The 24,153-nt window shown below is 45.4% G+C and overlaps 1 pseudogene; it reads left to right on the forward strand.

Moving 5' to 3' along the window:
* The first annotated feature begins 22,087 nt into the window (after nt 1-22,087).
* LOC144785486 (RNA polymerase II-associated protein 3 pseudogene) lies at nt 22,088-23,833 on the forward strand (annotated as a pseudogene).
* The last annotated feature ends 320 nt before the right edge of the window (nt 23,834-24,153 follow it).

Here is a 24,153-nt window from a genome sequence, read left to right on the forward strand (position 1 = left end):
CGTCCTTTGAAGCTGTTTCCGGTTGTTTCGGAGCCGTTCTCGTTAAGACACTTTCAGTTTGCGGAAGCCCGTTCCTGATCCTGTTATATAGCCGGCCGCCGTTTTCACGGTCCTCGGCTGCCTATTCAGACGCCCATTTCTTCACACCCTTCACAGCCCCTGAATCCCTACGCTGTTTTGAGTCCTAGTGGTTCGTCCGTTTATCACCTGCATTTCGGACGGAACCAGGTTCAAAGACATCCTCCCTCCTGAGTCGGCTAACTTCTTACCATAACCGAGGGGGTTCTAGGCTTGTGTATTTGCGGTTCCGCCCGTCGGCCGGACATTTCTTTGTTCCGCCGGCTGGCCGGGCTTGTAGAGCACTGGCCTGGGACCGTCCTGAGGCATTGTGGGAGTTGTGGTCCATCAGGACTGTTATCCTTTTCCTTTTTGTTATTTATTTCTTTTGGACTCACGGGTGATTATCGGAGACTGGCAACCGTTACAGAGCATGGGCAAGAAGAACGGGTAAAGTGCTATTAGCGCCCTATTATTATCATTACCCTATATTTAGATAGCGAGGTCTTATATGATTATATTTCAGATGAGACATATATCATTCGCATTGCCCTACATCTGGACAGTCATGGTCCCTACTAATGGTACAGCTTGGTAAGAGAATACTGTTTATTGTCATTATAAACTGCCTATAGCTATCAAGAGGTAATGACAATGTATTGTTGTAGATAAGACATCACATTCCCACCTAACAGCTGAATCAGTTTTGCGACGTATTCAATTTACCGAAATACAATGAATCACGATTTTATAGGTAAGATACAGCATAGAGGTTCATGTTTTGTTATCTGATTATTGTTACATTGCATTAACCTAACCCATTCCTTTTAGCGTCAGTCTACACCCTGAGGGATACCAGCCCGAAGAGTCCTGTTTTCTTCCCCACCTTTCCTTGTTTTGTTCCCTCTATTCCCTCCATACCACCATTGCGTTCTAGTGCTTGATAGATGCAATAGGTGCATGGGGGAAGGGCTGGGCTTGTCGGCAGTTCCTGGCACTCCTGTGGAAACGACGTCTGGATCATTACAGAACGCGAAGCCCAGAGTTGTTATTTCTACCCGAGTGCCATGAATCCTGTGACAAGGGAGGATTTGGCCAATATGTTGGGGAGTCTCCAATTAGAGACTCAAGCACTATCCTCTAGAGTAGATGCTCTGCAGCGGGAGAGACAGAGAGACGTTACGGGGGGAGGATCTGGTCCTAGCGCTTCTGCTCCGATGATACATATTTCCACTCCCCAGACCCTCCCTTTAGCCCCCCCCAGAGCGTTTTTTTGGTGATACTTCCAAATTCGCTGCTTTTATCAGTCAATGTCAGTTACACTTCATGTGTAAAGCTAGCTGCTTTGCAACCGATCAGTCCAAGGTAGCTTTTGTCATATCTTATCTGGGAGGGTCAGCCGCCAATTGGGCGATACCATTAATAGAGAGGAATGACCCTTTACTTCAGGACTATGCTACTTTTAGGGGTGAATTAAAGAAATTATTTGACAGACATACATTCACGCATTCCGCAGATTCTGAGTTGTTGTCCTTAAAACAAGGTAACAAAGACCTTTCCGTTTATATTGACACCTTCCAAAGATTAGTAGCAGAAGAAGGGTGGCCCGATGAGAAACGCAGTGCCCTGTTTTATCGGGGGTTGCGTGCCGATCTCAAGGATGCTTTGGCCCAGGTGGTAGATCCATCGGACAGCTGTACGGAGCTTATTGATTTAGTCGTAAAGCTGGATCATCGTATACACGAGAGAAAGAGAGAAAGAGGATGCTCAGAGTACAGACCTTACGTAACTCCTAAAAGGACAGAAGGTGAGAAACCCTTAGAAGAGGCCGAACCAATGCAGATAGGGACACAAAAGGGTCCGTTAAGTTCAGAGGAAAGACGAAGGAGGAGAGATAACAAACTCTGTCTTTATTGTGGTAAAAGCAGCCACTTTTTGAGGACTTGTCCCACTAAACCCTCTCAACCTAAGAAGGAGGGAAACTAGAGAGCCTGACACCTTGTGAGACTGGGGTTTCGGGCAGTTCTGGTTTAATAGTCTCTTCCTTTAAAATCAAGCCAAGTCTGCCGAGACATTTCTTTGTACCGGCTCATTTGACTTATGGTACTCGGACGGCCGATATCCACATAATGTTGGATTCAGGTGCGATGGGAAATTTTATGGACAAGGCTTGGGCAGTTCAACATGACATAGAACTAAGGCCCAAAGAAGTGTGGGACAAGGTCACTACTATAGACGGCAGTCTGTTAAAATCAGGACCCATCACCCATGAAACAGCCAGTCTACATTTAGGTCTGGTACAAGGACAGCAAGAGCATTTAACATTCGATCTCATACAATCCCCTCAGTTCCCTGTTTTACTTGGACTGCCCTGGCTCCACACACATAACCCTCACGTGGATTGGATTAAGAATACCTTAGAGTTTCCATCAGAGATTCGTAAAGAACACATGGTTGGGGTTATGTGTGAAAAAGAACCCGTCAACAAGCCTCTTCCATTTGAAGTGTCTGTCCTGCCCTTGGAGTATTCAGAGTATCAGACTATTTTTGACGAGGTGGAAGCCACGAGTCTTCCACCACATCGACCATACGACTGCCGCATTGATCTCCAAGTGGTGGCCAATATACCATGTAGTCGTGTTTACTCGCTCACGGAAAAGGAGAATCTGTATTTACGCGAGTATCTCGATAACATGCTTAAGATCGGTTTCATTCGACCCTCTCGCTCTCCTGCCTCTTCTTCTCTCTTCTTTATACCGAAGAGAGAGGAAGGTTTGAGGTGCTGCATAGATTACAGGGCTTTAAACGGAGTCACCATTAAAAACAGATATCCTCTTCCCTTGATTTCCTCCCTCCTTGACCAAGTAAAGAATGCCACAGTCTTCACCAAGTTAGATCTGAGAGGGGCCTACCATCTGGTAAGAGTCAAGGAGGGAGATGAATGGAAGACGGCCTTCTGCACCAAATTTGGTTTATATGAGTATCTTGTGATGCCGTTTGGGCTCTGTAACGCCCCTGCTGCGTTTCAGTACTTCATCTACGAGGTGTTACGAGAGTTCTTAGATGACTTTGTCATTGCGTACATTGACGATTTACTCATATACTCTCCTTCCATAGAATAACATACAGGACACGTCCAAAAGGTTTTGCAGAAATTAAAAGATCATAACCTCTATTGCAAATTAGAGAAGTGTTTATTTCATGTTTCTGAAGTAGCGTTTCTTGGCTTCATTGTATCCTCTACCGGTTTACGTATGGATCCCCAAAAAGTGGAAGCAGTGCATAAATGGCCTACCCCAAGGTGTGTAAAGGAGGTACAAAGCCTCTCCGGGTTTGCTAACTTTTATCACCGTTTTATCGACGGTTTCTCCAGGATGGTGGTTCCTATAACGGCTTTGTTAAAGAAAGGAGTCCCATTTCACTGGTCCCAAGCCGCAGACAAGGCTTTCACAGCTCTGAAGGAGGCGTTCACTCAAGCCCCTATCTTGCGGCATCCTGATCCACAGTTCCCTTATCTTGTGGAAGCGGACGCTTCCGAAGTGGCAGTGGGAGGTGTGCATTCTCAAGCAGACTCAGAAACAGGGATATATCACCCGGTGGCCTTTTTCTCCCATAAGCTCAGCCCAGCTGAAAGGAATTATTGTGTCGGAGACAAAGAATTACTGGCCATCAAGAAAGCTTTTGAAGAGTGGAGGCAGTATCTGCTGGGGGGGGGGGGGGGGGTAATCATACGGTAACGGTGTTAACGGATCACCGTAACCTGCAATTCCTGAAATCTGCTAGAGCTCTGTCTATGAGACAGCTTAGGTGGACCCAGTTCTTTAGTGATTATGATTTTGTCATCATGTACAGGTCAGGTCACAAGAACGGCAAAGCAGGCGCTTCATCCCAGTGGGGGAATGAGTTGGTAAAGGAGAGTAAGGAACCACCTCCTATCATCACCCTAGACAAAATCATAGGCACAATCACTTCAGAAGAAGAGTTCATAGAAAAGGTGAGGAGAGATCAAGGGTCAGATAAGATGGAGGAACTCACACGCACTCATGAAGCTATAAGGGTGGGGGACTTTTTCTATGTAAATTGTGGATTGGTACTTCCCTCTGTCGAGTTACAAAGTATAGCACTCGACTGGTGTCATTCACATCAGCTAGCTGGACATCCAGGATACAAGAAGACCATAGAAACACTGAGAAGGCATTTCTGGTGGCCCGGGATGGGAAAGGACACAAAAACTTACATTCAGACATGTTCTGTCTGCATCCAGAGTAAGGTCTCCCACCAACACCCTGTGGGATTGCTTCATCCCTTACCTACTCCTCCGAGCCCATGGCACACAGTATCCTTGGACTTTATTGTGGAGTTGCCCCTCACAGTCAAGGGTCACAATACTTTATTGGTAGTGGTAGACACTTTTACTAAACTGGCACATTTCATACCATTGACAGGACTCCCCACCGCTAAAACATTAGCTGCAGTCTTTCTACAACAAGTGGTTAGGTTTCATGGACTACCTTCTGTGTTGATAACAGACAGAGGCACTCAGTTCGTTTCCAAATTCTGGCAATGCCTGTGTGCGCTCTTATCCATTGACGTGAGGCTTTCATCCAGTCATCACACCCAGACGGATGGACAAACAGAGAGGGTCAATCAATGTTTTGAACAGTACATTAGAAGTCAGGCACTACAGACATTAACGGAATGGGATGAGTTGGCTTGGTTGGCGGAGATGGCGTATAATAACAGTCATCATGCATCCACGGATTTCACTCCCTTCTTCAGTACTTATGGATATCATCCAAGACTCATCCCTACTTTCTCATCCGTGATTCCTTCTTCATCCCCTAGCTCCACCCCAGCAGCCAATGATCTCATACAAGAAATACAATGTAACCACAAGCTCGCACAACACAATTTGGAACAGGCTAAGACCAGATACAAAAAGGGAGCGGATCTCCATAGACGTCCAGAGCCCCAGTATGTACAGGGAGACGTTGTATGGTTATCATCCAAACACATCAATTTGAAGGGATCCTGTAAATTCAAACCACGGTTTATAGGCCCGTATAAGATATTGAAGGTTTTAAATACTGTGGCAATGAAGCTAGATCTCCCCACTTCCATGAAAATACATCCCGTCTTCCACGTGTCATTGCTTAAGCCTGTAGATCCTGGCACTAGGTTACCGGTGTCTCCCCCTCCGGTAGAAGTGGATGATGAAATAGAATATGAGGTAGAAGTCATCATAGATTCCAGGAGAGTCAGGAGAAGACTACAATATCTCATTCACTGGAAGGGGTATGGGGTGGAGGAACGCACATGGGAACCGGCTAGTCAGGTACATGCACCCAGATTGGTTAAACTGTTCCACAGAAGACACCCCAGCAAGCCTAAACCAGTGGGAGGGTCCATAGGGGGGGTGTACTGTCACGCCTGCCAGTCCTCCGATCGGATCGCGCTGTCCCTTTAGACACGCATGCGCGAAGGGAACGGGCTGGAGTCAAAAGCCTGACCTCCCTGCAGTGCTTTGCTTCGCGTTCTAGCGTGTCTATGTTTCCGTGCAGACACGTCACGTCCTTTGAAGCCGTTTCCGGTTGTTTTGGAGCCGTTCTCGTTAAGACACTTTCAGTTTGCGGAAGCCCGTTCCTGATCCTGTTATATAGCCGGCCGCCGTTTTCACGGTCCTCGGCTGCTTATTCAGACACCCATTTCTTCACACCCTTCACAGCCCCTGAATCCCTACGCTGTTTTGAGTCCTAGAGGTTCGTCCGTTTATCACCTGCATTTCGGACGGAACCAGGTTCAAAGACATCAATCAATCAAATCATAACATTTGTATAGCGCACTACTCACCCGGAAGGGTCTCAAGGCGCTTGGGGGAAGGGGTCCGCTATTACTCGAACAGCCAGGTCTTGAGTTGTCTCCTGAAGGCGAGATGGTCCTGGGTCAGCCGAAGGTGGATGGGGAGGGAGTTCCATGTCTTGGCCGCCAGGTAGGAGAAGGATCTTCCTCCGGCGGTGGCTCTTCAGGTGCATGGTACGGCGGCGAGGGCGAGGCTTGTAGAACGTAGCTGGTCAGGCGGTCGTTGAGGTACTTGGGGCCCAGGTCGTGGAGATACTTGTGTGCGTGGGTGAGGAGCCTGAACGTGATCCTCTTGCTGACCGGGAGCCAGTGCAGGTCCCTCAGGTGGCCGGAGATGTGGCTGCGTCGGGGGATGTCCAGGATGAGTCGGGCGGAGGCGTTCTGGATGCGTTGGAGTCTTTTCTGTAGCTTGGCTGTGGTTCCGGCGTAGAGGGTGTTTCCGTAGTCCAGTCGGCTGGTGACGAGTGCCTGGGTGACCGTCTTCCTGGTTTCGGTCGGGATCCATCGGAAGATCTTGCGGAGCATGCGTAGGGTGTTGAAGCATGATGTCGGCTAACTTCTTACCATAACCGAGGGGGTTCTAGGCTTGTGTATTTGCAGTTCCGCCCGTCGGCCGGACATTTCTTTGTTCCGCCGGCCGGCCGGAGTTGTAGAGCACTGGCCTGGGACCGTCCTGAGGCATTGTGGGAGTTGTGGTCCATCAGGACTGTTATCCTTTTCCTTTTTGTTATTTATTTCTTTTGGACTCACGGGTGATTATCGGAGACTGGCAACCGTCACAGAGCATGGGCAAGAAGAACGGGTAAAGCGCTATTAGCGCCCTTTTGTTATCATTACCCTATATTTAGATAGCGAGGTCTTATATGAGAATTATTATATTTCAGATGAGACATATATCATTCGCATTGCCCTACATCTGGACAGTCATGGTCCTTACTAATGGTACAGCTTGGTAAGAGAATATTGTTTATTGTCATTATAAACTACCTATAGCTATCAAGAGGTAATGACAATGTATTGTTTTAGATAAGACATCATATCCCCACCTAACAGCTGAATCAGTTTTGCGACGTATTCAATTTACCGAAATACAAAAGAATCACGATTTTATAGGTAAGATACAGCATAGAGGTTCATGTTTTGTTATCTGATTATTGTTACATTGCATTAACCTAACCTATTCCTTTTAGCGTCAGTCTACACCCTGAAGGATACCAGCCCGAAGAGTCCTGTTTTCTTCCCCGCCTTTCCTTGTTTTGTTCCCTCCTTTCCCTCCATACCACCATTGAGTTCTAGTGCTTGATAGATGCAATAGGTGCAGGGGGGAAGGGCTGGGCTTGTCGGCAGTTCCTGGCACTCCTGTGGAAACGACGTCTGGATCATTACACCCTGCCCCTGCCCATGCCCTGGTTTTTCCGATTCCTCAGCCACTTGTTCCCAACGCCCGACTATTCAGGCCACTGTATAAATGCAAGTACACCCTTCCCTTCCCCTTGTTGCACCTTCCACTGGTCCCGTGCCTGCCCAACTTAATATGCCTTCAACTCCCGTTGCAACGAACACATTCCTTGTTGACAGTCGTCTGACACCTTCCCCCAGTACAGGGCTACTAGCGAATGTTCGGTCAGTGGTCCGTGATTATATCCCTTATGTAACTCCGCCTAGGCCACCCACTCCCAGATGACACACTTCGCGCAGACTGATAGGGAATACACAGGAACAACTAGCTATGAGTCAAAAGGCTTGTAGGTGGATGGAAAATAACACTATGTACATCGCTCGGGATATATGGATGACAATGGATCAGTGGACACGCATTCAACAGATTGATATTTTTTGTGAAATGTGTGACATACTGATCCAAATATGGGAGGATTTTGTAGAATTAGATCCCCCCCAGGTCTGTCTGACCTTCGCCATAAGGTTGAAAAAGGGGATATACAGGGCCCAGCACTATTATGTGATCTGATCACGCTAGTAGCCTACAGAGACTCTTTATCTGGTGTTCTGTTAAATAAAGGTTTTCCAATGAGGGAGGTACATCCTGTCTGGAGAGATCGCGCTGTTGGCATAGATGGCAACACTGATACTCCGGCAGGTTTTAGACAAATGTGGGTTCATGGTTGCCTTCATTTAACAGAAAATAAAATGTTGCATTAGTCTTAGATGAAGATCTTTCTTAGAATTTTGTGGGCTACACGCCTAGGTAAAAATGATTAGCAAATTCAGATTTATTTTTTACAGGAAATATTGTGGTGCAAGGTGTGTCTGTGAAAAAGTTTTGCTTTCAGAAAGTCAGAATTAAGGTGGCTTAACATGCTTACATGTTTAGTCATTGCAAAGTTGACAAGATGGTTACAGTTAAGTATATTTTCCATTTTGTGTTTCGTTAATGTGTATTATGTTGTATCTCCTGATTAACAGTTACAGTTGATATTTTTATGTGTTATGAGAAGTGTTTCTTTTTTTTGTGTGTTGTGTATTTTTGCTTCTGCCCACAGAACATTCATGGATTGTTCTGGGTGGTTTTAAGGCTGACAAGACACGTGAGTTGGTTTAAAAAAAAACAAACAACAATTGAATTTTGATTTTAAACCTGACAAATTAAGCAGGCCAAAATATTGGGTTTTGGGCTGCAGGTTCACTGTGCATAAAGTGCATGACATAGTATTATGTGTCACCGCTCATTTGCATGTGTACTGTAATTTGTTTATGCTTTTTGTGCTTGGTATACAGCAAGTATACCTGATGGCTTGGCATGTGAGTTTTTATCTTTTGCGTGTTTTTTTTGTTTTTGCGTTGTTTTGACACATTTTACTTTTTATACTATTACAAGCTCCCCTGTCTTGTGAGGAGATGGTCATGACAATGCCCATCGCTACGCAACAGTTGGTTCGACTTGTTCTGGTTACTAAATTCCACAGATATGATATTTCATGCTGTGAACATGAGAGACAACACTTCACCAGTGCATGTCTATTTGGCTATAATGGTATTGAAGAAAAATAAAAAAGGTTATATAGGATTAAATGCGTGTCACCTGCAGTCAGTCACATTACTGCCCCTTCACTTAAGGGACGGGCGGCCCTTGATTACATGCTCCCTGATTGGACCCTAAGGAGGAACTATAAATCTGTGGCTCTTGCTAAAGGTGACTTAAACTTTTCTCACGATATTGCACTACTGAATCTTGTTCTGCTTCCTAGGTAGTGTATGGCTTTGTTCCTCAAAGGAAACCAAGTTTAATTTTTCCCGGGGAAGGAACTGGATCAGTAGCTGAGATTACAGTATATGGTGTAGCAGCCGGTGGTAGAGTTAAAATTTGTGTACTATTTTGGTCTTTTGTGTATCACCCGTACTCTTGGTGCTGTGTCACATACCTCACCCAAGTAATTTCTTGTTCTTTCTATAGATTTTTCTTTTTCCGCTTCTCCCCTGATCGATGTCGCATTGTGTCTAGTTATTGGGGATTTTAGCTGTGTCCTAGTCCCATTTCCCTTTCCCGTATTTCTTTCACCAGTCAGCCCTTTTATTATTGTTGATGTATTGTTCAAGTTCACACTCCCAGACTGCAGTGATGTACCAGGGACCCCCATATTATATAGAAATCCCTTCTGTATGACCATGCTGGTTTTCAAGAATTTTCTTCAGGCCCACTTCGATGTTTTCCAGTCTGACTGTCCCATGGCGTCTGACCACTCCCTTGAAGATTGCAGGTCATCTGCTTGCAGTCTCATTGTTAAATACAATACATTGTTTTTTCGCTAATTTGAAGGAAACTAACAACTGTGTCACATTTCCTACATCACTAGGTTCTGCGGGATCTTCCAGAGTAAAAGGAAGAGTCATAATAACCTGCAGAACAGTGACAAAGATGATCCCTAACTCCCATCAGTGACAGCTACAGATGAGTGGCGGACGTCTTGGACCTACAGTCCCAGCACCCAGAAAGTAGCAAGGCTGGACAGCGATCGCCAGCGTATCATCAATGGCATTTCTAAAGTATTGTGTTTGCTTCATCAGACGGCATTGGACATCAGAGAAGAAAGAGGAGCTGGTTCCCTGTTTAACACAGAACAAGAATTTTAGTGCAAAGGAGCGCGAAAGAAGGATCCCTGTTGTTGACGGCAGGGCTGGTTAGAGGCTTCAGTTTTCTACCTGTCATGTGCTGGTAACCTCTGACAGCGCGCGGTTCTTTGACCCCCTTGGCCTAAGTTTTGACCACACCCCCTCCTTTCCTTTGCTCCAACAGAAGGGCAGTACACCGGAGGATCCAAGATTGACAAAAGGCACTACATTTGTAATACCTATGCTGAAAGGAACATTTATTTATTTATTATTTATTTGCATACTTGTACCGCGCTGGGAATCGACTCCCGAAGGAGTATCTCCGCGCCTTTGGCAGCATCTGAGAAACAGAGAAGGCCCAGACATGTCACATGATTACCTAACCGGGACATCTAATAGTTAAAAAGGAAGGTTTTTAGCTTTTTCCTAAAGGGAAAATGTTCCCTACATACTCTAATTTCCTTAGGAAGTTCATTCCATAGCTTTGGGCCAGCTACTGATAAGGCCCTTCCCCCTTTCCTTATCTTCATGGCCCTGGGGACACATAGCAATTCTTGATCTCCCGATCTCAGGGATCTAGAGGGAACGTATGGAATGAATTTTCCGGTTAAGTAGCCTGGACCTTTTCCAGTAAGACACTTGTGGATGACGCAGCAGGTTTTAAACATCACCCTCTGTTTCACTGGGAGCCAATGGAGTTTAGCGAGTAATGGTTTTGAGGGAGTACGGACTGGGACATTAAGAACTAATCGTGCAGCAGTATTTTGCACAACCTGCAGTCTGGCAAAGATCCCCTCATTGGCAGCTAGCAGCAAACCATTACAATAATCCAGCCTGCTCAACACGAGCGACTGAACGAGTGTTTTCCTGGTGGTATCAGGTAACAGGGGAAATACTCTCCGGAGAAGCCCAATTGCATGGAAACAGGAGCTGACCACTTGATTAGCATGTTGTTTCAGGGCAAGTTCCTGATCCAGCTTTACTCCCAGGTCTTTTACCACCACTTTGGGCTCAGGGACGGGGCCTAGATCTTGAGGCCACCAGTCCGGAGTCCACAGGCGTTTGGCTTCCCCAAAGAGCATGACCTCAGTCTTAGAAACGTTACACTGTAGGAAGTTTGCTGCCATCCAATGTGCCACTTCTTTCATCCCCCGGGCAAAGGAGTTACGCACTTCAGGAGTCATGATTTTAAAAGGAAAGAGGAGTTGGGTGTCATCCGCATACGATACGGGAATAAACCAGTGGGATCTCATGATGTTAGCTAGGGGTACCACGTAGATGTTAAATAACGTAGGGCTCAAACAAGAGCCCTGTGGCACCTCCTTAGAGATCACCACCTCCTCTGACTGATATGGTCCCAAAATGACTCTCTGAGTGTGTTTGGTGAAAAAGCTCCTTAGCCAGGCCAGCGCCTTGCCTTCCAGACCGATGTCAACTAGTCTGGAGGTCATGATGTCGTGTGACACTGTGTCAAACGCCGCTGACAGATCTAAAAGTACCAGGACAACGGAGTAACCCTTGTCCTGTAACCTATGAAGATTGTCAGCGACGGACAGGAATGGAAGAGCAGCCCGAGCATCCTCTGACACTGAATAACAAGTGTTGGAGCCTGAGAGTGTTGCTGAACGTGAAAGCCTGTTGCTCTTTCCTGATTAACAGTACATGGGTCTGCACAATATGATCTGCGCCCACGACCAACGAAAAGCATGGTTTCTGTAGTGCCTGCCGCAGAGGGGAGATATTGGTGCACTGCCTTGAGACATTAAGACTTTCGAGTGAGCTGTGAGTGTTTGCCAGGAGGGCACTCAAACAGATACTACGACGTACTATTTTCTTGGAATGGCCTCGATCGAGAGGCCCAAAGCGGAAGAAGAAAATTGAAGCAGATTTGATGGACGATAGAAGCCTACCAAAGAGGCTTAGAAGGGACTTTGGGCATAGTTGCACCAGCAATTCCAGTGCAATGATATAAAGCGAATGTTAGATATGCTCCCATTTGACTAAATTACTATGGAAGAGGAAGTGGCTCCGCCTCTAGCATCCAAAATGGTGACTGTTCTTACTGTTTGCTGGCATCATTTAAGAGTAGTATTCTGTTTAGTAGAACAGTATCAAGCCCGTACTCAGACAAAGAGTATCACCATTTCACCTGAAAGCATTGATAATATCTATGGCCCGTTTGATACCACACAAGGACTGACACAGATGGAGTAATGATAGTATCTACTAGCTGTAAGGCCCATGGATTGCTTCCCATTCTGATTAGTAAAAGATGATCTGGTTTTGTCCCTATTCAAGTTATATGTGTATAGGTTGAGATACCTAATTATGGTGGTATATATATATATATTTATTAAACTCCAAGTTAAGTAATTTAGGTAATGAAGATGTCCTGGAGTACAGTGCATTGCAGATCGAGAGAGAGGTCCAGGAAATGATGGACATTGATCTAGACGACGATTGATTGTTGCCTCTGCATGGCAAAATGAGGGACTGTTGAACTGCATTTTAAAATGACCCACATGACTCCATTTTGTGTTGCCATGCTCTCGGCAACCTGGTGAAGAATTGCTTTTCACGTCCCTTTCAAAACTTGCCCAACCCTCCCTGCTCCTTGTGGTCAAGCCAATTCCGAGAAGCTGCCTGTGTGCCTCACCCCCCCAGTTGTGCCAGAGACTCAGCCATATCCAGTCCATTGTTGGTAACTCAGCCTGTCACGACCAGCTGCCCTGTGACCACACCAACTGCTAGAGGAAGCACGAGGCTGTGCACTGTGACCACACCAACTAATAGAGGAAGCAAAAGGCTGTGCCCATGACCACACAAGTTGGACAAGGAAGCACAGGGCTGCTTACATTGTGCAATCAGAGACAGATGTCCCCTGGCCACGATTGCACCACACAAGACTGACGAAGAACTTGTCAGATGAGGAACTTATCTGAATAAGGAACTTGTACTGTGCAAATGGGCGTGGCTAGAGCTATAAATATGTGTAGGTTGCGGAGTAAAGCAGCAGTCTCCGTAGAATTGTCTTTATACCATTCTGGGACCCTGTCCTTAGCTCGAGCTAATAAATAACTTGCTTCCCTCCACGGCTGGTTGTCCTAGTCTCTTTGGTAATGTATTTATGCAAGAAGAACCCGTAGATTCTAAGGTGTCCCCTGCACCGCTGGCTCTGACTCTCCTAGTGGGGAGGGGTCTCCAAAAGCCGGTTCTACACACCAGCAGAACTACATGAAGTCTTTTGTATCTCTGTTAGAACTGGGAGTCTCTAGTTAGCTGAGGCAGTTACTTTAGTCCAAGTAGGGATCCTTGCTTCTAGTCAGAGAAAGGAGGAACACCCTCTTTGATAACCCCTGCACACCCCCTGGAAGCTTGGCACGAGCAGCCAGGCTTTTCTTCAAGGCAATGTGTAAAGTATTTGTAACTAAAGTCCCAGTGACACAGTGATAACACCACAAATGGACACCACACTGATGTATGAAAATTGCGGTATTTTTATCAAGAAGAAAAATACGGTAAGACCAAACGATGAAAATCCAACATATGCGTATTTGTAATATTTCACTTTGCCGGTTATGAGGCCAACAAACACCTATAGGTTCCTGCGGTATTAATGAGCAGTTCATGATGTTCAAATGCAGTCCTAATACAATGCTATGCAGTTTGTATTGTCATACTAATGCAGTTCGTAATGCAGGAATAATGGAATCCTCAATGCAAGTAATCAGGCAGTTCGTAATGCAAGAATAATGCAATCCTCAATGCACTTAATCAGGCAGTTCGTCTTGCACGTATAACGCACTCTTTAATGCAAGTAATAAGGCAGGTTGTTATGCGGGAATAATTCAATCCTCACTGCACATAATTACACAGTTCGTAATGCAAGTATAATGCACTCCATGATGCAAGTATTCCACACTCCTTAATGCAAGTATAACAGCAGTACGTAATGCGAGAATCATTCAATCCTCAATGCACGTAATAAGGCAGTTCGTAATGCAAGTATAACGCACTCCTTAATGCATGTAATCAGGCAGTTCGTAATGCAGGAATAATACAATCCCTAATGCAAGTAATAAGGCAGTTCTTAATGCAGGAATGATACCAGGCCAATTGCCGTGATTAGAACGCGCACCACTAGGCCCCAACCACAGACAACAGTCCTGAACATCCGAGGGCGGCTCCGGTACTGCCGGGCAGGTCCAGACCTCTCGTGGACTCAGCGTGTCTAATGCGATGCAGCGGGAGAGAGAAGGGAGCACTTCTGTACTCCTCCTGCGCCTCCCCAGGCCACATACGCTTGCGGCTCCCGACTGGAGTCCAAGCCTTACCTGGGGGATGAGCTGCCTTGCTCTCTCTCTCCCCCCACTCATTGGACGTCCTGCTGGACGCTCTCGATGACGACGCAAGGCAACGCTGTAGCCGGACAGGTTACAGCACTGCCTGCTCCGTTGCTGACGATCTAGGGCAGATTCCTCTTGCGAACAACAATCACGATTACCTCATGACTTTCTTAGCTTTACGAAATCCTTCAGCACGTTGCGGCTTGGGCCGGTGACGGCTTTCTTGATCCACAGCCTCCGGTATGGTGACAGCTCGGGCCACAAGCACTTCACAGCAGCATGGATGATGATTCACGCTGCGGGGGCACTGCAGTCATGGGGCACTTTCCAATCAGCACCACGGACCCCATTGGCAGACTCAGGCTGCACACGCACAAAGCGTCGCTGAGACTCAGTTGAGTTTTGGGCCACACATTCCAGGGGCAATGCTTACGAAGGTCTTCGGCTGCAAAAAGCACACGCACACAGCGCCGCTGAGACACACTTGGAAACTTTGATATTCCTGAGTTTCCACAACAGGGAGCTAGCTCTCCTCGGGCCCTCTGGGACAAGTTACTTCTGAACACAACACAAAGCAAAGTCCTTTCAAGCAGGGGGACAGAACACACTGCAAAGTCCCTTAGCCTCTCCTTCGTTAAATCAGCAAACTGCAGGCCAGACCCAGATCACATAGCAAGGGTCAGTCCTTTTCTTCAGTCTCTTCAGCTGTTCTTCCTTGGCAGAGGTTCCTCTTGATCACTAAGTAGTTTCAATCCATTTCAGTCTTAATCAGTCCAACGTCCAGGGGTTTCAGCTCTCGTAGTTATACCTGAAGAACTGGATTAACCCACTTACAGGGTCTCGGCGGCAGGGGAACCGCCCAAATCTTCCATACCCTTCATACGTAGTAAAAGGAGACACAGGAGCCTTCGTCTGCAGGAAGAACCCAGATTTATTTCAATAGCCCGGGCTATGGAAAAGAGTCCAAAGCCAGTCAAAGACAAGACCGAGGAGGCTGCTACTTTACTCTGTAGCTTACAAGCCTTTTATACATTTCTAATGCCATTCATTTGGCTGTCAGTCCATTGTCCAATCAGGGCAGTGTTTGTAGTTGATACCTTGATCAAGGCGATGCTTGTAGTTGGTGACCTGGTCAAGGCTTGGTACGCAGAGCATTGTCCATTCTATGCTTGTAGTTGGTGACCTGGTCAAGGGCTTGGTACACAGAGCATTGTCCACTCTGCTTTGATCAGGGCTCTTTCTTTCAGGTCATTGTTCAATTGCCTGATCAAAGCCTGGTCTTTCAAGTCATTTGTTTATTTACCCTGATTAGAGTCCAGCAGTCAGACCATTGTCTAGATAACCTGATCACTGTGTCAAGGATGTTTTATCAGGTTGGGAGCAGGAGAGGAAAAGTGAATCATTCACTCGGGGTGAGGGCCATGTGGCTTTCTGATGAACTGAAGAGAACAGTTCCTGGGCAGAAATGCAGGCCTGCAAAAATGAATTTTTGTCGTGCTGATAGAATTTTCCTCGTACATCAGGAAAAACTACCAGGTGGGTTCTGTGAAAGTGTTTGCCACGAGATGGCAATGCAAAAACCAATGGAGTCCTGTTAAAAAAGATTGTTGATCGAAAAATTCTTTTCCTCAGACCCCCAAATGTCTTTGAAGTCTTTGGGTTCAGGGGGGCACTGACCCCGTTCCAAACCAGTGCCGGGCGTCTCCCTGCCACTGAAACCTTCTTCCTTTGATTAGTGGAGGTCTGGTTCCTCAATCACTCAGAAGGAGGTGGTGCCATTCTTTTATGGCAGCAGCCCAGGCCTCTCAACCTCCAGGGGCTACTCCTCCCCCTACACTCCAGCCTGTTTCTGTCTCACCTCCTCCCCTGGGTCAAGACATTCCTCAGACCCTATCACATTCAAATCCAGACAGTCAATCCACAACCAGGCAGAGACACACAGAATTGTTAGAACAAAGAAACCAGCCACTTCTAAAAGCGCGGTTTCTAAACACACAATGCAAAAACCACCTTCACAAAAAGATATGTTATTACATTGTGAGTTCAGGCACACTAAACTTCAACTCTCCATCTTAAGCCTATGGGAAGATAGGCTGGAAACATATTACACAGCCTTCCCCATTCTGTCCTATGGGCAAGATGGCCTTGCAACAGTGAAAAACGAAATAGAGAGTATTTCACTGTTAGGACATGGTACACACCTCAGTACATGTCCTACCTTTCAAAAGCACTGCACCCTGCCCAGGGGGTACCTTCGACCTACAAAAGGGGTATCTGATGTGCATGGAAAGGGAAGGGTAAGGCCTGGCAAGTGGGTCCACTTGTCAGGACAACATGGCAGTTAGCAAACTGCGCAAAGGCACTGCAGTGGCAGGCCTGAGTTCTCTCTTTAGGGCTACTTGTGTGGGTGGCACAATTAGTGCTGCTGGCCCATGAGTATCATTTGTATTACCAGCCCTGGCACACATAGTGCACTTTACTAGGGACTTTACCAGTAAGGCAAACATACCAAGTATGGACAACTAATTACCATAACACTTTTCACAGAGAGCATATGCACTTTAGCACTGGTCAGCAGTAGTAAAGTGCCCAGGGTCCTAAAACCAACAAAAACAGGTCATAAACAATACAGGAGGAAGGCAGAAAGTTTAGGGATGACCCTGCAAAAAGGGCCAAGTCCAACATATCCCCCTTCCAGCCAAACACAGGGTAGACCTATCACTACCTTGATGGGCTTCCCTGCTTTGGGCGATAGACCACAGACCCTGGCACACAGCTGCAGGGGCATATTCCAGTTCTACACCAATCTGAACCCAGTTGGATCCCTCTGTCCATACTCTCAGGGCCCCCTAAGCTAACCCAGGGGGGACCCATCTCCTCACCTGGGGACCCCAACTGTACACTGGTCTGCCAGCCCAGAGCCAAGTCCAACAGTCTCTGAGACTTCAGAAACAGGAGGCAAGCTCACAAGCCCTTGGAGATCACTTTAGCGGGAAGGCAGAGGCCAGCTTTCCTTCCAGGAGATTCAGAGAGGAGCAGCCAGCAGGGCAACAAGCAGAAAAGTAGTCCTTCCAGAAAAACAGTCCAGTGGAGTCCTTTGAACCGCATCACAGTTCTTCTGACAGAGATTCAGTGTGGGTCCATAAGTGTCTGATTTGGGAGGATAAGAGACCCAGTACTTATACCCACATGTGCCTTTGATGTTGGGGAAACTTCAAAGAGTGGTTTTGAAGTGAACAAGCACCCCTTTCAAGCCAGTCCTTTCTGCCAGATTATCTATGGGGAACACCAGCCATTTGTGTGAGGTCATGTCATTAATCCTTTATGTCCCTTTGTGAACCCCCTTTCCTCCCTGTCTGCCCAGGCAGGCCATTGGAATGCAGGTTTATGCAGAGGGGTGTTCAGACACCCATGGCCTTCTTGGGTTTATGGCTGTCAGGGCGATTGTTCGAATGGGATCTGTCACTCCGTCCAGATGGGTATTGGAGACTGGCTGGAGGTCACATAGAGCAAAGTTACGAGCAGAAAAATGCCCACTGTCTGAAAGTGGCATTTCTGCACTAGTAGTGTCAAATCCAACCTTATAAGCAAAGCACATTTATCGCTACTATTCCACCGATACCAAACATGATAACGCTTCTCCCCTGGGATAGGAATTACCACTTAGAGGCACGTAAGGTAATTCCCAATGCTAGTCTACGAGGCGGGTAGGCCTCACCTTAGTGAAAAACAAAATAGGATGGTTTTCACTACCATGATATGTAAAACATACAAGCACATGCCCTTCCCTTTGCATATATAGCACCCTGCTGGGTGGGTTGCCAAGAGCCATCCTGGGGAGTGACTTATATGTAATAAAGGGGGGAGTTCAGGGCTTGGCAAGTAGTTATACCTACCAAGTCACAGTGACAGCGAACTGCATACACAGGCTCTACCATGGCAGGCCTGAGATATGGTTAGGGGTTTACTTACATGGGTGTCATAATCAGTGCAGCGGACCCACGAGTAGCATTTAAGTTACAGGCCATGGGCACCTGTAGTGCATGTTACTAGGGACTTATAAGTAAATTAAATATGCCAATTGGGTATGATCCAATGTTACCATGTGTTAGGGGAGAGAGCACTAGCACTTTAGCACTGATTAACAGCGCTAAAGTGTGCAGAGTCCTACAACCAGCAAACATGGGTACAGAAAATGGAGGTAGACAGGCGAAAAAAGGTGAGGGAAAACCCTCCCAAGGCTGTCAAGTCCAACAAATAGCATATAGTGGAGTGGAGTAGATTGCAGTGGAGTGGCATACAGTGGAATATCAGACAGTGGAGTAGCATAGAGTGGCGTGGCGTGTACTTGAATAGCATATAGTGGAGTGGTTTACAGTTGAGTGGCATAGAGTGGAGTGTTGTAGAATGCAATAGCATAGAGTGGAGTGGTGAGAGTTGAGTTGCGCACAGTGGAATAGCATAGATGGGAGTAGCATACAGTGGAGTGGCATAGGCTGAAGTGGTGTAAAGGGAAGTGTCATGCAGTGGAGTTTAGTTAAGGGAATAGTATAGAGTGGAATAGCATACAGTGTTCTGGTGTACAGTTGAGAAGCATAGCTTGGAGTGTCATACATTGGAGCAGCATACAATGGAATAGCATACAGTGAAGTGGTATACAGTGCAGGGGCATAGAGTGGAGAGTGGTAGAATGGACTGGCGTACAGTGGAATAGAGTAAAGTGGAGTGGCTTAGAGTGGAGTGGCATACAGTGAAGTGGCATCGAGTGGAGTGGTGTAGAGTGATATGTGGTTCACCCGGAAGGAGTACTTGAAGCCAGACCCCCACAGTCAAATGAGGAAGCAGCTAACGGTGGCACCTGTAAATCGGCAAAACTGAAAGGTGCGGCTTGGAGAGGTTCGAGGAGTCGGAGGACCCTGAGAGCAGCCAGGTTTAACCCGTGGTGAGCCGTGTGTGTAGCCAGAGCGCTAAAGACTATAGCGGGTGAAGAGAGTGCAGTATATTTAAATAACAGAGAGCCTGAAAAGAAAATTACGTTATTTCGGGCTCAAGTTGAAAAGTGCATAACCAATTTCCGAAATTCGAGCCATAATGGTGGCAGCAGCGGATGTGCTTCGCGATCGAGAGGCGGTGGCAGGCAGTGGCGGACGCTCTGTTTCTAAATCTGCCAGATATAAAAGAAAACAATAAAGATGCAAGTAGTAATATAGGAGAGAAAAATGATGTTAAAGCAGTACTAAAAAAGTTGGAAAAACTTCAACTTACTGAGTTGACAAAATGGTGGGAGAAGAAGTCCCTTCAGAAATATAAAGAAGCCGGTAGAGTGCCACAGGGGTAGCGGGTTCTTATTGCGCCATCTTTTGAGAATCCCAACTCCCTGATGTTGAACGAATGGGCAAATAATAACCTGGAGGCCTCCATGAACATGATCTGTATTTTAATAAAGTATGCTGAAATTGAAAGGGCATTGATTGTCAAGCAAATTAACACACTTAACCAAGAATTGGACGCCATAGACCAACAAGAGGCAGTAAAGAAGGGAACAGATGAAATAAAAAAAATTCTTGATAAGCATGAAGAAATTAAAAAGGAGCATAAAGTGTTTAAGTTTGCGCGAGACAAGAAGGATTATGAGAATGGAAGAATCTTTACTTTCTCGAAAAAGTTTGAGTCAGTTAAAAGGCAAGCGCTTGTTTCCAAAGTACCTTCTGTTCATGCGCAAAATCAAGATGATGTTGAAACATCACATACAGACCTAAGTTCAGTGGTTAGCAGTTTGGACTTGGTTGAAAGTAGTTCAGCAGTTCAACAAATACAACCCCAGAGCAATTTTACTCCATCTGAGGAATTGGGGTTTATAATAGAGGACCGCAGGCACACACTGAGGCCGAGACTACCACAGAAGACAAATGCCGCAGGCGGAATGAGTGCTGCAAACAGAGGCACAAATGGAGGCGGCAGCAAGAGAGGGAAAAGAGGGAGAGGGAACCAACGCCCACCAGTGAAACCACCACCAATACAGTATTCAATCTGACAGAGATTGATCTTAATGCTGTCGAAACTCAAATCCTGGCATTGGGACTTTCATTCTGTCCGAAAAATGGTTGTAAATATGTGGAATCAGGCATAGATGTGTTCAAGTTCATAAGGAAATTGAAATTAATTACATTTTTCAAATTGAACAAAGTGAGTGACACTGCTATCACGATCATTGCGGATAATCAACCAAGTATGCAATTTCAGGCATCTGATGTTCCCACGTTAAAATCTATGTATACATTGGCAGGGAACACTGACAAATTCACTCCAAGTACGCAGGAAGAGCTTCAACAAATGGGAATTGCAAGTGGGAGTGCTGCAGTGAGTCCTTTTCGCCCACCATCGACGTTCATTCCAATGATGCCGAAGGATGCCATATACATTTTTAGCGATTGTGTCATTGAAGACTTAAAGGTGCTTAATAGAACTATTGTTCAAAAAAACAAACAAACAAGTTATTCAGAAAAACCATAGTCAAAGGTCATGCGTCAGATTAATGATAATGGCAACATAATAGTGAATAAAGCCGACAAAGGGAGCAACATAGTGTTATGGCCCCGCGACGCATATCTAAAGGAGGCTGAGAGACACTTGAGTGACCCCATCTGTTACAGGAAAGCATTGTTCCATGAACTCAAACTAGTAAAGGATCAAGTGTTCAAGGAGTTGGCACACTGGAAGAGAGAGGGCTTGATTAGCAAAGATGAACACAATTTTCTTAAGAATGACCACCCCATCATCCCGACATTGTACTTTATCCCTAAAGTACACAAACAAACAAGTACTGTGTCCGGTCTACCGCTAATTTCAGCACAGCGGGGGTTACTAGAATTCATGTCTAAGTATGTGGATTTTTTTTTACATGATTATGTGGAAAGCCTTCCCTCTTACATTAAAGATACTGGCCACTTTCTGGGCAAACTAAGAGATGTCACCTGGAATAACGAGTACTATTTCATAGTTATGGACCTGTCCGCGCATTCGAGCAGCAACGAGCGTGCTTCACTTAAAGGAGGTGTGAGTGGAATACCCTCCTGTCCATGGGAAGAATTGTCTATTGATATTTTGGGACCTATTTTGGACTGTAAAGGTGTCTTCTCGGATTCTCTCCACCAGTGCCCTCGGAGAAAAGAGACCAAAGAGACCTTTTAAATATATATTTGCATGAACTGGTGAAATAGAAAGAACAACAAAACCAATATTAAGGTGTCGGAACTTAAGCAAGGGAGAGCAATCATGGTCGATTCATGAGATAATTACTGCTTCCATTATATGGGATTTTATTTCTGTGATCGATTTGCACTTACTAAACAGCAGCAGTTATGACTTCTCCAAGTAAAGCACTTGAGTTGCAACTTCAGATGAAGCAAAATGCAGAGGAGCTCCAGGATTTCTTACGAGATTTAGAAAGCTGGGAAAAGGACATCAAACAAACTGATGCTAAGCTGACCAGGGTGGGTGTTGCATCAGAGCGGAGCTTACCTCCAATTAGAAACAGAAATTATAAGAAAAAAGTAAAAAGCAAATCCAAATTACCAGCAAATGCTCAGAATCACGAGAACGTGAAAGCCCCCAAGATCAAATCATATGACTATGAAGCTTAGGACAAATTTAATGTGGACAAAATACTTGAAGACCTTGATAAAGATAACAGCACACATGAGTCGAAGTCAGAGGATGATGATGGAATTTGCGTGGATACAGAGAACGCTGTTGCTGAGAAAAAAATGGGTAATGTGTTTTTCAACGAAGGCAAGTATGATGATGCACTAGAAAGTTACATCTGAGGGATGAACGCTGATCCATACTATCCAGTCTTGCCAACTAACCGAGCAGCTGTGTTCTATAATCTAAAGAAGTTCGCTGTTGCTGAATCGGATTGTAATTTAGCTAATGCCTTAAACAGAAACTATGCAAAGGCTTATTCTAGAAGAGGAGCGTGTCGGTTGGCTTTAAAAAACTTTCAGGGTGCAAAAGAGGATTACGAAAGGTTTCTTGTGCTGGAGCTAAACAACTCTGAAGCAGAAAATGCGCTCAAAAAATTGCTCAGGGTATGACATTGCAAGAAAATGCAAAATTAAAGCAGCCTGAAAACCAATTCAAAGGGCCTTAGCTCACAGAAGAAGAGAAGAAAAGCATAGCAGAACAACAGCTTAAGCAGCAGGCTATCACCGACAAAGACTGCTGACCTGGTTAATGGATATTTTAAAGAAGGGAAATATGAAGCAGCGATAGAATGTTACACATGAGGCATAGCAGCAGATGGCACCAATGCACTTCTTCTGGCCAACAGAGCGATGGCTTATTTAAAGGTTCAAAAGTATTAGGAGGCTGAAAAGGACTGTACGCAAGCCATATCCTTGGATGGTTCCTATTCTAAAGAATTTGCCAGGAGGGGCACAGCCAGGACTGCCCTTGGAAAACTGAAGGAAGCACAAGAAGACTTTGAAATTGTTTTGAAGTTGGAGCCTGGGAAAAAACAAACTTTGACCGAACTGGTCAAAATCAACAAAGAATTAAGTGAAAGCGGATTATGTCTTGACCAAGAATGTCTACTGCCTTCAGCAGTTGAGAAGTAAAAAAGGCATGTTGTAAAACCTATTGATAAGCCACAACATCTACAGTCGTCTAAACCTTTAAGAAGGATGATTATTCAGGAAGTCAGTGATGAAATTCCTACTGCTGATATGCCATAAATATTGGCTGCTGATCATGTCACCCTTTCGATTGGAAAACATACATCTTCCACTGTAACAGAAGAAACTCCAAGCCATGATGGACTTGTTTCCCCAAGTGGTACTCCTAAAGCTAAGTTGTTGAAAATAGAAGATTCTGCTAACACAGCTATTCTATCACAGACTTCTTCAGGTGGCAGTTTTCATGCTACACCCCAGTCTTGCAGTATCAAAAGAGAAGAGAAACTCCTGCTGCCTACTGTGGATACATCAGCCTCCTTTGAGATCCCTCCAGTCCCTGCAAACTCATTTCAACTTGAATCGGATTACAGACGATTGAAGGGCAATCCAGATGTACTATACATGTATCTGAAGCAAATTGAACCTTCGCTGTATCCTCAGCTGTTTAAAAAATCATTGGAACCTGATGTCTTAAACCAGATTTTGAAAATCTTACATGATTTTTATCTTGGAAAAGAACTGCCATCTTTGATATTAGAAATCCTCCAAAGGTTGTCTGAACTTAAACGATTTGATATGGCAATTATGTTTATGACAGATTCGGAAAAGCAAACTGTGAGTGCCTTGTTTAGCCACACTGAGATGTCCGGACATATGGCTTCATCTGCTGAAAATTTAAAGAAGAGATATGGCCGTTAAGCTCACTGGATTGATGACCAGAGGATGACCTACAAGTCCAAACCATGTGGAATACAAATTTATGTGGGCGGTTTGAAAGAGTGATGCCAATTTATGCAAAGAAAGAACCTACAAGCGGAAGGCACAAACGTTATAGTACAAATTGTTTGGGCAACTGATGGCAGACATTTGATCATTCAGCAAGTTAACGGGACAATTTACAGAAGCAACCCGTAAAATAATAATACTAATAAAATATTCATTTTTTTTTTTTTAGTTATGGACATATGCTCCTTTTTCACCAGCATTAATCATCAACCAACACAACAAAATGTTGTTAAAAATGATTGAGATGTGTTTGCATAATAACTTCTTTTTATTTAACAAGGAAGAGCACCAACAGTAGCGGGGTGTGGCTATGGGGTCAAGTTTCCTCCACAGCTATGCGTGCTTGTACGTTGGCTGGTGGG

This window comes from Lissotriton helveticus, chromosome 10 (assembly GCF_964261635.1).
Source record: "Lissotriton helveticus chromosome 10, aLisHel1.1, whole genome shotgun sequence".
NCBI classification, from domain to species: domain Eukaryota; kingdom Metazoa; phylum Chordata; class Amphibia; order Caudata; family Salamandridae; genus Lissotriton; species Lissotriton helveticus.